We start from the raw sequence: 16951 nt of genomic DNA, 5'->3' as shown, positions 1-16951 counted from the left end.
CTTAGACCCCCTGCAGTCTCCACTCCACCTCTCTAAGCCCCTAATTCCTAGAGCAAAGGTATTTAGAAGTATTTTATATTTTTTTTGTACTGTATATATAGACATATGTTTTGCCCTGCATTTCTTGGTTTTTTTTTTTTTTTTTTTTTTTTTTTTTACTGAATGGGTTGTTTTAACAAAGCAAGGGATCACATAGAATTTAAGTTTGGATGCTATCCAATAGCATTCAGGGAAGGAACTACAAATCCCAGCAATCTGTCAGGTTCATTCATAGGTTATCAGTTGGAATGGGACTTGTTCCCATCTGCTTTTTTTTCTCAGGCTGCCTAGCATGCTGGTGCCTAAGAGGAAGGCCTGGAGCTACAGGCGCAGCTTAAGTTGGGAGGTCAACATGACCGGGTTTTCATTTAGGGTGAGTTGATATAGCGTAAAATATTTAACTTGTTTTAAAATATTACAAGGGTCTTATCTTAATAGAACAAGGGTGGGACCATTGGGGAATGATAAAGGGTATTGACCTTGCCACATGGTCAGTTAGAGCAAGGACAGTGACAGACTAACTTCTCCTGCTCTCCCTTCCTACGTGTTGGCCGCTTTTTGTTTTGGTTTGTTTTTTCATTCCTTTATTGTGCTTGTCTTGTTTTCTGCTTTGTTGAGTTCGTATTTATAGGGTGAATTTTTGACACTATGTTCTGTTCTGAATTTTTTCATTATCTGCAAGTTTGTCATAGCAGCAGGCAGTGGTCACAGGGTCTTCAAAGGTGGTATTTGGTGGTTAAAAACTTGGAGAATAATGGGTTGGGTCTATCATAGGTATGGGTGTGCCTTCCCTATTCAACTTAGGACATTAAGGTATTAATGGTTAGGTGGCTGTAATCGAGGATAGATTGATCGTTAAATTGTCCTTAAGTCAGTGTAGTCGCGGCTAAGGGCCTTCAAGTGGATTTTTGTGGCAGATACTGCTGGTTGATGTAATACAGGTGCCTTCCAAGACCCCAGACCTAATAAAGTAGGCCATGTATTGATATTGTTAAGGTAATTGGAAAAGATGTATTTTGTTTAATAAATGTGGCCTTTCAACCCCAAAGAATATTTCCAGTTGACCCATGTTTGGTAGGTTGGAAGTTGGGTGGGGACAGCCATAATACTATGCAATACCTTGGAATGTGTGGTCTCTCACTGACTTAGGTGGGACTTGTAGTTCTTTGCTGGCTTAACAGACATGCTTGCATGTTTAGTATCGGCACTGAAATGGAATTTTATATTCCCTCCTGACTTGCCAGTTGGGTAGTTTGATGCTCGTTCTTGTATTACTCATGCCTTTGTCATATTTCTGTTCCAACTTAGAATTGGGGTATGCATAGAGCTGATTCAGTATGCCCTGTTTTCATCACCGAAGCTGTATTTATGTCTAATCCTTCTTCATTGCTCTTTTTAACAAGCGTAAAAAATCGGAAGCATTCCAAGATGTTATGTCACCAGCAGTGAGCAATCCCATTTGAATCTCGTCCTGATTCAGGACCTTTTCTGCTGGCACTCGCTGGTACAACTGTCATCCCAGATGTAGTTTATATCAGTTGGCTTCTTGGAATCTTTCACTGTTTCCTATTGGCCGGGACTTTATTTTGCTTTGCCAAATGAAGTGGGAATAATGTACTTGGTACATGTTTAGTGGCAAACCCATTTTTTTCTTTTTGTAAGTTTGGCTGGCCATATATTTTGCAGTATTTTCAAGATTTGCACACATTATATAAGGAACGTTACGACTAAGGCAGCCTATATAGAGGATTCATTTTTTTAAAATTCAACCAGCTGGTTGAATAGAGAGAGAGGTGGATGAGGGAGTCCTCCCTGCTGAGCTATTGTATTTATTAGAGGTGCACCGAACAGAATCTTTGGTGCTAAAACCGAAAATTCAGGATGCACTTGGCCGAAATTGAAAATTCGTTTTTTTTTTTTTTTTAGAAAATATAAATTTTTATACACTGCTCATAAAAAGGAACACTTTTTAATCAGAGTATAGCATCAAGTCAGTTAAACTTCTGGGATATTGATCTGGCCAGTTAAGTAGCAGTGGGGGTTGTTGTTCAGTTTCAGCTGCTTTGGTGTTAATGAAATAGCAGGTCCACTGGATGGGCAACAATGAGACGACCTCCAAAACAGGAATGGTTTTACAGGTGGAGGCAACTGACATTTTTTTCCCCCTAATCATCTTTTTGACTTTTTCACTAGTTTTTCATTTGGCTAGGGTCAGTGTCACTTCTGGTAGCATGAGGCGATACCTGGCCCTGTTCAGGAGCTCAGTGATGCCCTGGTTCAGATCTGGGAGGAAATACCCCAGGACACCATCTGTCGTCTCATTAGGAGCATGCCTCGATGTTGTCAGGCATGCGTACAAGCAGGTGGGGGCCATACAAACTACTGAGTACCATTTTTGAATCGCTGCAATGAAATTTCAGCAAAATGGACTAGCCCCCTGCATCATTTTCACTTTGATTTTCGGGGTGTCTTTGAATTCAGCCCTCTGTAGATTGATAATTTTCATTTCCATCAAATGATGTGGCATCCTTTCTTTCCTAACACATTACCCAGTCCATATCCGTATAGATATCCAGCATGAGATTTTTCCCCTTTGAGATCTGATGCGTTTTCAAAGTGTTCCTTTAATTTTTTTGAGCAGTGTATATCATTTATTCAGCAGGGAGACTTACTAATACACTAATCAGCTCTGCTGGCTATAGCTGGAGGAGCTGATCGAGTGGAAATTTTCCAAGAGGTCGATTAGTAGATCGACCTCTGTACAACCACCCTGCCCATACTGCTGAACCTCCCCTTTTTTTTTTATAGGTGGCAGGTGTACTATATTGAATTGGGAACAATGTAACTGATAACAGTCACAGGGAATTGTCTGCTGACAAGGTTTCTGACCAGATTAATTGATATTTTTTTGCACTTCTTAAAAGGACCAGAAGACTTTCAATGTTTTATTAAATCTGAACTTCACCCAAGAAGTGAAGTGCTGCCTCGTTTTTCTACCCCCTCCCCCAGCTAGTAACTGAGTTGCAGGTATTTTTTTGGGGGAGGAAGGAAGCGACTACCAGTTGTTAGAGGTAACCGCTCTGACTTCTACTGTTCTCGCCCAGGTGAGGATGACGCCGCTTGTCCAGCCCCACACCCCGCCCGCAGCCTCCTGAGACACTTCACATGTCCCAGGAGGCTGCAGGACTAGTGTCAGAGCGCCAGAGCAAGCTCCTTCCTGCACAGTGGGGAGCCAGCTGGGGTTCATCAGGAAGTTGCAGCTGGATCTCAAATCCAAGATGGCGGTGCCAAGAACGTGCAGCAGAATGAAGACCGTGCTGGACTCCAGTCTGTTCAGTACCTGATTTGCAAAAGTCAGTAGATACAGTATTTGTAGCTGCTGACTTAAGACTGAGGTTCCTCTTTAAATAGACCAAAAGGGAAGCTCATGTTGGGATTTACATACTTATGTTTTGTATCTAACATGTTTCTAAATCGGCATTCTCACGCTTATAATACCTGCTTGGTTATACACGGTTAGAAGCGGTTTTAAGAAGTCAATCGATAAACTGACTTCTCATGAACAGCCACACATGGGTAGAAATTTGGCTGGTTTCTGCAGAACCAGACAAATTTTGACTTAAAAGTGACTTAAAATGATCACATTGTAAAACAACCCATTCGGTTTAAAATGGAAATGAAAGGTAAAACGTGTACAGATCTAAAAAAAATAAATTATAAATACCTTTTTTTTCCCATATATATATATATATATATATATATATATATATATATATATATATATATATATATATATATATATATATATATATATATATATATATATATATATATATATATATATATATAATTTATAACGTGATCACATTCCATCGTTTCTCAGCTGCATAGGCACTGGAGGTAGGAGAAACAACAGCACACCGATCTTCCTAGTGAGTGGCTGTGTAAAGGAGGGGGGGGGGTCATGATAAATCTGATCAATGGAGGAGAGAAGGCTAAATTCCCAGCACAACCAAAGAACTGACTACACTGTGCTCTCATGCCTAATGTGGTCAGTATTTAATAGGAAAGCAGTGGGACTGGCAGGAACGCCAAGGATTGCACACAAAGGAAGCAATACAAAGAGAACAGGATACTTTTTTTTATATAAGTACATGGTACAGCAGGCATGTATCAGGAATATGAAATGTTGGGGTAACAGACACTTTAAGTCTGGCTCAGAAAATATTCTACTCCTCTGAAGCAGTAGGGCCTTCTCTTTTTGTGTTCTGTGTGTCAATCATGATAATGAAGGCCTCTTGATCCCCTTAGGGAAAGAGAGCCTTGACTGATGGGGGGCCTTGCAACGGGGTGGGATTTATGTTGGGATAGTGGTAAAAGTTCATTGGATGAAGTCACTGGTTGATGGGTGGGCCTGAGCTTTTTTAGGTCCCCCCCAGGGAATTCTGGACCTTATTGGAAGAACGCATAGTGAAGAGCTGCCCATCCACCCGCCCTTTATGGATGGTACGTCACAGCTTTAGCGGCGGTTTTTTGACCTTGCCAGCATTTTGAAGTTTGCAGTAATGGGCGATGCCCTTAATTGGAATTAGGCTGTCTGTCCTGCACTTATGGTAAGGACAGGCCCCCTTTGGAATTGTTTCATTAAGGTTAAAACGTGCTCACAGTACTGCTGTGACTGGCACTGGTTTACAGTGTTTACATGTTCTGTTGGAAATGAAATAAAGCTGTGGCCTTGCCCCTTTTCCAACGTAATGGTTGTAAGTGTGGTTTCTTACATGGGATAAGGGAGGGAGAGGTGTTATAATTTTAATAGTTTGATTTGCCTAGGCTTATGCACCTCAGCAGTCATGTACAGTATTAGCGAGAAGGGTAAAAGCACAGCATGACTGGTGACTTATGACTGGTGAACCGGACAGAGACCGACAACAAAGCTAAGCTACTTGGCATGTCAGAAGCTCTTCCAATTTCGGAAGCGAACACAATGAAAACATTACAAAGCACTGAGTATTATAAACAATTTCTTTTTTTTTTTTTTTTTTTAAATCTTTTTTTATAAGCAGTTAGAAAACAAAATTTATACATCCTGAGAAACAGACTCCAATACAATTCAAATGATAGAGCTGAGAAGCTAATCCCAATGAGATAACACCCAGGCAAACACGGATAGCTTATAAAACCCAAAACCATGGCACATACTAGAACATCATTTGTAATCAAGTAATTTATAGGGGTTCTCAAAAATAAAGGTATTGAAGACCCGAATAAGGCCTGAGCCTCCTGGGTCCATAACAGACTGAGAAGTGCAGAGCCTGAGCAGGAAGAAAAGCTAGAGAAAAAAGAAGAGAGACAAGAGATGGTAAAGGAAAGGAACATGAAACCTAGCAAATTTCACACCACATAGGGTGGTAGGAAAAATAGCACATAGAACATTGAAAACATTGCAATTAACAATTTTCATAATTTTAAATGAAATACTGATTTTAACTTTTCATCCTTGGTTGCATCCCAATCCTGATCGCCTGCAACCTCTTTGCATCCATTTGATATCTGCATTAATTTCAGTGATGGCTGCCTGGTATTTTAGAGGGTGGGTTTCCTGATTGTGTCAACAGTAGACAAAGAGGTTGATTTACTAAAACTGAAGAGTGCAAAATCTGCTGCAGCTCTGCACAGAAACCAATCCGCTTCCAGGTTTCTTTGAAAAAGCTTAATTGAACAAGCTGAAGTTAGAAGCTGATTGGATTCCATGCAGAGCTGCACCAGATTTCGCACCCCAATTTTCAGAAAATCAACCCCCATTACTGCATAATGTGTATTCAAATGGATACTTGGCTTTCGGTGGAGACTATCATGGTAAGATGATATAGCAGGAGCACAATTAGGAGATGCAGACAGATGGGACAATCTATAACAGGAAGTGTCTGAACAAAGACCTTCATGGGGGGGGGGGGGGTCACCAGGTATTATTTTTAAGGAAACTTCAGATTTAAGTTTTGAAAATGACTTGTGAAATAACATTACCATGTTAAAACTGATATGAGATTGTAGATGTGGGTTTACATCTACTAAACTTTTAATAAATGCTATTGGAAGCTGTAAAATGGGCATAGTTTGAAGGATAAGTTCACCTGTGGTAACGTCAATGTTACACCCATATTCAGGATGTAACGTCACACAGGGCTGGCCCAGGACATTGTGCTGCCTGGGTCCAAGAATGAAATGCTGCCCCCCCCCCCCCCCCAATATCACGCCCACCAAAAGGCTCCCACATCCATTGTTTTATATAAATATAAAATTTAGAATATACTGTATACTGTTGTATTCTTCCATAACTCACCACCGGACGGGTCCACCAAACACTCACTGTCTGTTCTCCGTCCTCCTGTCACTCCTGTTTCTGCCACCACCCTAGAAGATTCAGCCCGCCTTGAGTGAGATGGGGTGTGTTGATATCTGACATCATCGCGCACACCACGATCAGGCGAGGGACGTTACTCAGAGGAGATGCTCCGCCGCCTCATACTCATCAGTTTGCACGGCGGCAGTATGAGATAGGGTAATGCTTGTAACACGCCGCAAACTGATGAAACATAAAACTGCTGGAAGAAAAAAAAAAGATTTAATTTTCCGCCCCTCCGCAAGTGCCGCCTGGGTCCAATGGACTCAGCGGGACCCATAGTAAGCCCAGGCCCTGATGTTACAAATGCACCCACACAAACTTCCATTGAGCTTCCTGTCAGTGTGTAACTGACTGCCCATATCAGAGGTACGGGCAGAGCATTTGTGAGGTCAGGTGCTGATACCCTACCAGAAGACTTGGCTCACAATCCAATCTAGGTCATCCCAAACATGCTCAGTGAGGTCAGGGCTCTGTGTAGATTACTTGAGTTCCTCCAAACTCCTCAAACCATATCTTAGTGGAGCTGACTTTATATGCACTGGTAGAGCCTTCTCTGAACCCTTACCAAATGCTATAAGCACACAAATGTCTAAATAGGTCTATGTAGGTTGTAGCAATAACCGTACCCTTCACTGGAACTCAATGATTTGGAGGTGGTCCACATACTTCTGGCTATATCTTGAGAAAGAATGACTGAGCTTCACTGAAACATTGACAATAAAAAAAAAAATGCCGTTTTGATCTACCTCTTCTGCAATACCCTAGAGTGCCTCTATACTACTTTTGGATTTCGTTTTGGCCAAAGTAGGTGTGAGGGTTAGAGACATTTGACCGTATATTGTAGATGCTCCAATGGTCTGATCACTCTTGATGAAGTGATTGGGACTTGTATAAAGCACCTCTACAGAAGAGCAGCTTTTATTTCCCCCCTGTTTCCCTTTATAGGCGTCACTGTGCATTGAACCTTTTGTTTGGTCGTGATAATCACACGTTACTTTCTATGGCATTTCTAGCTCGCAACAGCATCCGTGTAACGCTATCTGCTCTGTCTCTGTGGGGGTTTGGGCTCCGTAGCTGACAAGCAGTCACTAGTCTGGCTGTGATTAAACACGGATAAATAAAGCCTTTTCAGCCTTAACGTTTTCCTTTGGACCAGAGAAAGAAGAGAGTCAAATCCTGTTTTGCTCTTTTTTAAAAGAAAAAAATCCCTGGAAGCATTCAATGGCTCTTGTTAAACAGAAGAATGTTCTTCTGTATATATAACCATCAATTTGCCGACTGCTGCTGTCACTGTTACACACAGCTTCAAGTTGTGTCTTGCCTGCCGCACCTACGCTGAGCTGCAAAGTGGCCCCAGAAAGGGACGGTGCTGGTTATCGCGTGCTGCTGTTGGGTCATTGTCCGCAGAAGATTCACAAGGAATTTGGAGGTGGCGAGATGATGAAGCTTTAATTCTTTATAAGGTACGGCTCTGGAGATCTAAGACACTGCTGTAACTATTGAACAAAGAGCTGCCTTTTTATTCCCTTTAGAATTTCTAAATTATTTTGTTTAGTTTTTACTTTATCCAGGCTTTTTAATAAGCCAATATTTAACTTTCAGCAACCCAAAATGACTTGTCACACTTAACAATATAAAATCTGGTTAAATATTGCACTTTTTATGTTGAATAGCCCTATTGTTGTGTATTATGCTGTGGGATTGTGCAGAGCTTCTTGATCCAGGTAGGAGGCATTGGAATGTCTAGGGAATGCTTGTTTGAATGTCTTTATGTGCCATTATTGATCAAACATCCAAGTTACCCAAAACTATTTAGGCCTTGGTAGTCATTCCCTGCCTTCTATAATCCATTAGGTTATTGTAATAGAAGATGTAGTATTAGGAATGCAGTAGAATGAATGAGTCTTTGAGGTCGTCTGCTGTTGACATCTTTTAAAAGATTAACGGCTCAAGTAGATGGTAGGTGTTGTGGTATGGGTTTGAAGTGCACATCAAAAGCAGGCCAGCAGATTCCTATTTTATTAAAATAGTGTGGATGCCTGTTTTCAGGCTGCATTTGAACCACTTCTGCATATTTTCGGATGCAGCAGGTTTTATTGAGATGTGTCCCCGTTGCTTTGACAGCATCACTTTTCTACATTATTCCTAAAGCTGCCAATGTGTAAGTCAGTCCATCAACGTCCATTTATTACTGAAAACACAGATTTGCTTGGACTGACCCTTTAAACATTAACATTATACTGATGTTCTGCAGTCCATAAAGATGTCCTGTTGTGTGTGTGTGTGTGTATTGGATTTGTAAATAAATATTCTTAAAATGTATGGATGGATGTCTTCTATCATGCTTTATTGGGCAGTCATGTGCTGAAACATCTAGCAACCAGTTATCACTCTGCATTTTAGCAATACAGCTTCTCAGCAGTTGCAATGGATTTCTTCTCACCTTTTTTCTTAGCACCACCTAGTTGTGTATCATTATCCCAGCTCTCCGGGCTGTATATATATTTGTACAAATACACATAGCAGTACTGTATACTGTCCTTTTATTAAGCATTGGCTTTTCTGGGGTTAGAAAGGTCTGTTCTTGTTGAGCTGTAGGACCTTACCTGTCTACATCAAAACGTATACGTCTCTGGAAGACGCTTTTGATTTTTGCACCTTGTTATCCTCTAAATCTGTTAAGCCTCAAAGTTTAATATTTTAATCCTTTGCCTGCCAGTTGCTGATCCCTTCAGAAGTGATAATGGTAAAGGAACAGTTTTATGTATAAACACGGTTTGCCAGGATTAGAAAAGCCTCAGTCCTTTAAAGTTTTAGGAGAAAAGGAACAAGAGAGAGAACTGGGAGGAGGGGAGACAAAGCTTGTCTTGGTAACTATCGTTCCTGGACTTTTGTAGATTGACAAGTTAATTCTAGTAATTCACTGCATATATCAATGTATACAAGCACTTTCTTTAGCTTGCTTGAGCTTGCAAAAAAGCTGCCAGGATCTACAAAGGCATCTTTAGTCTGTTGTGGAAATAGACCCTGAGCTGGCTATCCTCCTTAACAAGCTGATTGCACAATCCCCTTTTAATTTGCCAAACTATGTAATATGGGGTCCCACCTTAACCATCCATTCAATTGATATTTTTTCAGACAAACCCTCAAAATACATAGTTTTAGTAGATCCAAAGGGGATTGTATGATTAGTTCATAACACATATGGCTATATTAAGGGCAGCCATAAATGAACCAATCTTTCCCTCATTTTGATTGGACAATGCAGTGCTGGTGCAAGCATTGAACAGGTCTAGGGGTCAATAATGAACCTTTCTGTATATTGAAAGCATCTATTATGACACACAAAGGTCTTAAATTGTAATTGTAAATTATATGTGCAAAAGTATTACATCACGGGAGCTTTATAGGCCTTATCACAGAGCTATTTGCACTAGAATGCACTGGGGATGGGCAGTTGACTCTGTATCCATTGCTTTTTTTGAAAGAAATGTGCCCATCTGTGAATGGCTAATTCTATCAAAGCTCTCTTTTTGAGAAGTTGTACCCTAAAATTTAATTGAAATCTGATTGACTGGCTCAGAATTGTTTTTATACTACTTCCTTGACCTTCCTTTATCCAGTCTGGAGACAACAATGGGCTTTTTTCCATCTCCATTCCAGAATGCAGATGTTTTTTCCACATTCTTATGGAACAAGTATACATCTCACAGTTGTAATCGGCACACTGTCAGGTCCTCCCTTTTCAGGTGGGCCCGTTTTTCAGAAACGATAGGCAAAGAGTGAAGCTAGTGCTAGGACAGAAGGGCATTGGACTAGAGCACAGAGCAGTCTTGCACACTGCAGGTGCCCCCCACCCCCACAATACTCAATGGTTCCTCCTGCCAGCCCTTATGTCACTGTTTTGTGTCCTGTAGCACTGTACTAGGTCTTGATTTTTGGGCTGCAGACCCTTTAGGCCTTGTCAGGATCCACCCAGATTCCTGGACCAGCAACTGGCTCAGCCTTTTGGTGCACCACTGAGAGCCTGAGCCAGCTACTCCAGCCCCCTGCTCCAGTGAGTGCTGAAGGGGCAGGGCAGAAAGCCAACAGCTAACGGGCAGCGCTTTCTGCTCACTAAAGATGGAGAACCGAGCGATCCGAGATCCATGGTCTTTGCTCGGGTCTCGGTCTTAGAGGTGGCGGGGGACAGATACAGCATCAGATTGATGCTGCATCCACCTAGGTGAGTATGTAAGTTTTTTTAATTTTTTATTTTAAACTTCAATCTTCTTTCTTATTATACATTTAGGAACAGAACGAGTCTTAGAATAAGTTCTGATCACTTTGCTGGCCAGGTTTGGACAACTTGCAGCCATCAATCCAGCGTCTATCTTCTTGGGTGTCAGAAAATGATTGGACTTCTCATACACCAGAAGCCTTGGAGACTTGGCTTTCTTCGAGTTTTGTTGTGTGCTATGTCAGGAGGGAACTTGCATTATGTGCAGGTCATCTTCAATTACTTTTCTAAGCAGTGCCCTGAGGACTCAGTGAAAGTTAGCGAGGGGGGGTGCTGCTTTTCTGTTGCTTGTTGATATAGTTGGAGCTGTTGCTGATTTTCTCTGTAAATGCAGGTATGGGCCTATGCAAAAAAAGTTTGTTTTGCTTTGCACTACAGAACCATTTATGCTTTTTAGAAATGGGTGAATATGTAATGAAATGGCTTGCAATCATTGGCCCTGAGTAGAAAAATCTGTTACTGACCACTTTGGTGGGAGGTGTTAATATAGTTCTTGTAGATACCTCTATCTGCAAAATTACCAAAAAGGCAGCACCATAACAGCAGCAAAAACATATTGAAAGGTTCTATTCAGCTTGGCGAGTGGCTTTCTTACTGAATGGTGATTCTTCCTTGACTGGTAACCCAGTTTCAGAATTTGCCTGGAGTGCTGACATCACAAAGGGGCAGTAGTAAACAGAACTTGGAAAGGACCTTCCCACGAGGTTGCATAAGCTTGCCAAGGTGCTGCTTAACCACTCCTCAGTCTTCAGCATTGAGATGGGTTTGAGTGTTGTTAGCTCAGGATCTGGCAGTGAAGAAAACACTTGGGAACTCAGGTCAGCTAGTACAGTATATAATGGAAACACTTTAAAGGTTCAAGAGAAAGATGATGATCATGGGAAAAATTCAAGTTCTTTGGTGCTTATCTGAAGAATATTTAAAATGAGTGACCTTTTTAAAGACTTTCTTTTAGGTGTGTGCCTGATGGGCACAAAATGTAATGCATTTGTAAATTTCATTCTTGTAAATTACAACATTTTGGCAAGTTGATTTTTCAAAGTAGCATTATTCTACCTTTTTACTTTCCCACCTGTGGGTATGACGGGACGGGGGGGGGGGGGGGTAAGCCTGCTGACCCACCTCCAACTGTTTCACAGCAACTTAAGCATGCCATACACTAGTAGATTTTCAAACAAATGTTTGTATGAATATTTGTATGAAAATTCTCAGTACATTGGATGACTTCACAAAAAAAGGTGCTTTTCCCCTGAATGGAACTGAAGGGTTCAGCCCGCTTTTGTGCTTTTCCACTGCTGGTACCGCATGGTACGGTGTAGGAACGGTACGGTACGGTTCGGCGGCGCTTTTCCACTACATGGAACCGAACGGTACGGCTCTTTAAAACACTACCATACCGGTACCATATCCCACAATCCTTTGCATGCAGCTGACTGTTTGTCACTACTAGCCACTGATTGGTCAGAGAATCATTGTTATCCCACCCACTTACTTTAGTACTACTTTAGTGGAAAAGCGAACCATACCGAACCGTTCCAACACCATACCATGCGGTACCATGCAGTGGAAAACCAAACAGGGCCAAGTAGAGCCGAACCGGTACTTGCAGTGGAAAATTGCCAAAATGTAGTTTGAAAAGTGCTTCAAAATTAGTTGGCATTTAACATTCAATTTTGTAATGAATGGACTTTCACGAACAAAGCCACATTTGCTGTTAGAAACTTTGTTTGAGAAAAAAAATTCCACGGTTAAAAAAGAACATTGATTTGACTTCATTATTGATTTCAAAAGCAAACAATCATTCTTAAAGTTGAACTTCGCTCTCTCAATCAACATTGATGCTCTTATCATGCTGCTAGCATTAGAAAATAGATAGGAAAGTATATCATATTTACTCATTTTAATTTTTTTTTTTTTTTTACACTTCTTCCATTACTTCCTGGTTTCTATGCCTAGGCAAATGATGTCATACATCCCAGGAGTTTTCAGGAGGGGAGCAGGGGCATTCTCAGCTAAGCACACCCTCCTGTCTGCAGGTGTTTTGCAAAGTGATTTCTTAGCAAAATAAAGCACGGGGACATGGATGGATGGGCGAGCTTGCTTAGAATATTAAAAATGAATTGATTCGAGTTGTTGGTTTGTGGTAGTCAGAGGCAATGTACTTCCACTTTAAAATAAAAAAGTTGAAATGAAATTCTTTTAGTATATGGCTAACTTTGGATGCTACCCCTTTTTCTTGTATAGAATTTATATCCATCCCAGAAACAATTATTGCGCTGAATTGAACTCATGGAAGAAGTGTTATCATAGAGACATACAGCACAGTAACCAGAACTGAAAATCTAAATTATGGTGCTTTACTAGTCTTTATGCCAGGTGTTGCCTGATAATTAGGATTTGCTGGGGATAGACTGAATAGTGTTTTGTCACAAGTAGAGCCTGCACCCCCTGTTCTCACTTCTCCTACTGTGTCTGCCATTACCATGGTAACAGACTTTTTTTTCGGTAACATTTACAAAAGGATTTTCAGTTATGCTTAAAGCAGAACTACACTGTATCTGAGCACCACAAACCAAAAACAATATTTTATTTCTAATATTTAAAACAAACTCACCCATCCATCCATGTCTCCATTCTTTAAATGCTGAGAACTCCCTTTTTGAAAAACATCCCCCTAGCATTTCTGGCCATGGCCATCTTGAGTAAAGGCAGCTGATTCATGTAGCATTTACTTCCTGGAATCCATCTGCCTATAGCTCAGACATGCAAATAGGAGGGTGTGCTTTGCTGAAAAAGCCTCTCCTGAAGACTCCTGGGATTTATGGCATCATTTGCTTAGGCCTGGAAACCAGGAAGTAACTGAAGAAATATTAAACATGTTAAAACAAGCAAATATGATATACTTTCCAATATATTTACTAATGCTAGCAGCATAAAGATTAAAAATAGTCAATGTTGATTGAGACAGTAACGTCCCGCTTCAGACCCCGTTCACACTGGGGCGACGCTACTTCCCGGGGCGACCTCACAGGTCGCGGCGCGCTGCTCGCACCGCGACCTCGGAGCGGCCGTCACGGACTTCATAACATTGAAGTCTATGACGGTCGCTCCGGGTCGCCCGAAAGAAGCTCCGGACCCTTTTTCTAAGTCGGAGCGACTTGTGTCGCTCCTATTAGAACGGGTCCACAGCTTCTCTATGCCAGGCGACCTGTCAGGTGACCAGGTCGCCTGACAGGTCGCCCCAGTGTGAACGGGGGCTCAGGAACAAACTTGCACTATGATTATATTAAACAAAACCGGGAATTATATCAGTTTTGTTACTGTAATTACATACTGATGCTCGAATGACCTTGTCTGTGCGGTCTACATGTGGTTTGCATTCCCTGAGTTGCATTAGTTGGTTATGCTTAAAACTGTTTAAGGCGTTTGTAAACCCTAGTGGTTAAAAAACTCCCTGCAAGGCAATGTCACAGTGTGCTTGTATGCATCACATACTAGCACAATTTGAGACACTTACCTTAAAACAAAGCCCCCCCAGTCACTGCTGAGAGGGCTGACATCTTCCCCCTGTCTTCCAGGCTACATGAGTGGCCGGGGCCACGATGACGTCACTCGAGCACATGTGCGTGGGAGCCCCCGCTTACGGCACGGAACCTGAAGGTCCGGCACTGTACGCAGGACCTGTAGAGCGCATGTGTCGGTGATATGCACTCCGAATATCTCCTAAACTGTGCAAGCTTAGGAGATATTTACAGGATCTACAGGTAAGCCCTACTATAGGCTTACCTGTAGGTACAAGTGGTGTAACAGCGTTGTTTACTACCACTTTAACCACTTAACCCCAGGAAGATTTTACCCCCTTCCTGACCAGGGCCTATTTTGCTATTCGGCACTGCGTGACTTTAACGGACAATTGCGCGGTCGTGCGACGCTGTACCTAAACGAATTTGACTTCCTTTTTTCCCCACAAACAGAGCTTTCTTTTGGTGGTATTTGATCACCTGTGCGATTTTTTTTTTTTTTTTTGATCATGTGCTATAAACAAAAAAAGAGCGTCAATTTTGCAAAAATAGCAATTTTTTTCACATTTTTTATATGAAATTCCCAAAAACAAAAAAATGTAAAAATCAATATTTTTTAACATTTTCGGCCAATTTGTTTTATGCTACATATGTTTGGTAAAAAAAATCGCAAAAAGCGTATTTTGATTGGTTTGCGCAAAAGTTATCGCGTTTACTAACAAAGGGAAAGATTTTTGACATTTTTGTTGTTGTTTTTTTAAACGCGTAATGGCGGTGACCTGCCATTTTTTTTTTTTTTTTTTTTTTTTTTTTTTGCTGTACTGCGAAATTGCGGCGGACAGATCGGACCCTTGACTGACATTTTTGACACTTTTGGGGTTACCAGTGACATTTCTACAGTAATCAGTGCTATACATATGCACTGTTACTGTAAAATTACACTGGCAGTGAAGGGGTTAACTTTTTTTGAGAGGGAGGGGCTGTGTGTGTCCCTAGGGGCGTGATTCTAACTGTGATTGGCTGTGGCTTGAGCTGTAGCAACAGTGATCAACGGTCCTACATAGTAGAACCAATATGATCACTGTTTCTACACAGGGGAGAATGACAGGCGGCTTGTTTACATCAGCCGCCTGACTTTCTCCCTCTGCAGCGACGATCGCCGAGTGACCGGTGAACATCGGGTCCGCCGGTCACACGCGCGGGGGGGTCTGTGACCATGCTGGAGCGTGCCTCCGGGGGCGCGCGCGTGCTCCCTAGACCCTCACAGGCTAGCGACGTAGATCTACGTCACTTTGCCTGTGAGGGGCTGACTGCCGACGTAAATCGTCGTGCGGCAGTCGGCAAGTGGTTAAAACTACAAGTGCTAATTTTCCCTTTATGCTGGCTTTTTTTTTTTTTTTTTTGTTTTCAAACTGTTTATTGCGAAATAAAGTATGTCAGATACTATGTTATAATAAACCAAATGAAGAAAAAAAATTTTGTTGTATAATATGTTCATTCAATAACCAACATGAAATAAAATGAAAATAAAAATAAAAAAAAGGCTACGTAAGACTTCAGTTATGATCATGCCAACAATGCCGGAATAAGAAATATGTACAAAAAGAAAAGAAGAAACATCAGCCTGCTATTGTATTGAAAAAAAGACCAGATATCCCATTTTCAATGAAAGTTATGCATGGAATCGGTGTGAAAAATTGTTTCTGACAACATAATAGCATAGATTCTGTCTGTACAAAAGGTACAGATGGATTTTTCCAATTAAACGCAATGGCCCACGTTTTTTCTACACATAGTGTGTGGATTCATTTTTCTAACGATGTAGGTATTATGCTGGATTTTTAAAAACATGCAATAATTTGAACAAAATGTTTAGTAAAATATTATATAGTGTGATATTTGGGGTTCCAGATCACTAGGAAGGGGTGTATGGTAAAACAGAGTCTTTAGGCCTCATGCACACTGGTTTATTGTAAAACGCAGCTTTAAAAACTCACCGAAGCTGCTTTTTTTTTTTTTTTTTTTTTTTTTTTTTTATTCAAACCAGTTTAGCAGCGTTTGGTGTTTGTGCCTTTATTTCATTGGCTAGAATTTAAATTTATTCTGGGTATTGAAATGAATAAACCCGGAAGTGCTAAACACGCTTAGTGTTTAGGTGCCTTTAGCCACGTTAAGCAGCATCAAAACTCTTTTGCCATTAAACGCTGCTAATGTGTGCATGGATACATAGGCTAACATGCAGGGGAGTTTAGAAGCAGGAAAAAAAAAAAAAAGACGCCCCAAGTAGCAGCTGTAATAACGTCCAGAGTAAATGAGGCCTTATTTCTAAATGGAAATAAAAATGGCGTATCCTCAGCATGAAATAAAGCCGTCTATAACCCCTGGTACTCAAAATCAAAACCTCAGCTCACCACCTGCATAACCTTGTTTCAAAGCAGGGTTCGAAGTCCCCGTCTGCTCCAGGGATTCAGAAAAATCAGAATAGCCCAGGTAGCATCTCAGTAGCCAGACTGCTCACAGCCCTCTCACAACTGTGTACTGTTACACTCAACATCTCATGGACACCTTCTGGCTGCTTCCTGCCCTTTTCAGCCCTCTCTCGCAGATGGGTTTACCTATTCAGGGTCAAAGTTCTTGTAGTCAGGGTTAGAGGCCATATCGGGGCTTAATAATTATGAGAATGCTGTGACTGAGCCCTTTCCCTTTCTC

At 41.3% G+C, this 16951-nt stretch overlaps 1 protein-coding gene across 3 annotated transcripts in view; it reads left to right on the top strand.

Moving 5' to 3' along the window:
• The window catches only part of TIAM1 (TIAM Rac1 associated GEF 1), a 588418-nt gene that overhangs the window by 495502 nt on the left and 75965 nt on the right, over window positions 1–16951 (top strand). The window contains exon 1 of one of the 3 annotated variants that reach the window (XM_082245500.1): window positions 7438–7905. The exons of the other annotated variants lie outside the window; for them this stretch is intronic. The gene's annotated coding sequence lies outside the window, so the exon portion shown is untranslated. Of the gene's footprint in view, window positions 1–7437; window positions 7906–16951 lie in introns of those variants that run through there. 3 annotated transcript variants of the gene reach the window in all.

This window comes from Pelophylax lessonae (genome assembly GCF_965119305.1).
Source record: "Pelophylax lessonae genome assembly, chromosome: 2".
NCBI lineage: Eukaryota > Metazoa > Chordata > Amphibia > Anura > Ranidae > Pelophylax > Pelophylax lessonae.
The sequence above is the reverse complement of the archived record's forward strand: the minus strand, read 5'-3'. Positions and strand labels throughout refer to the sequence as shown.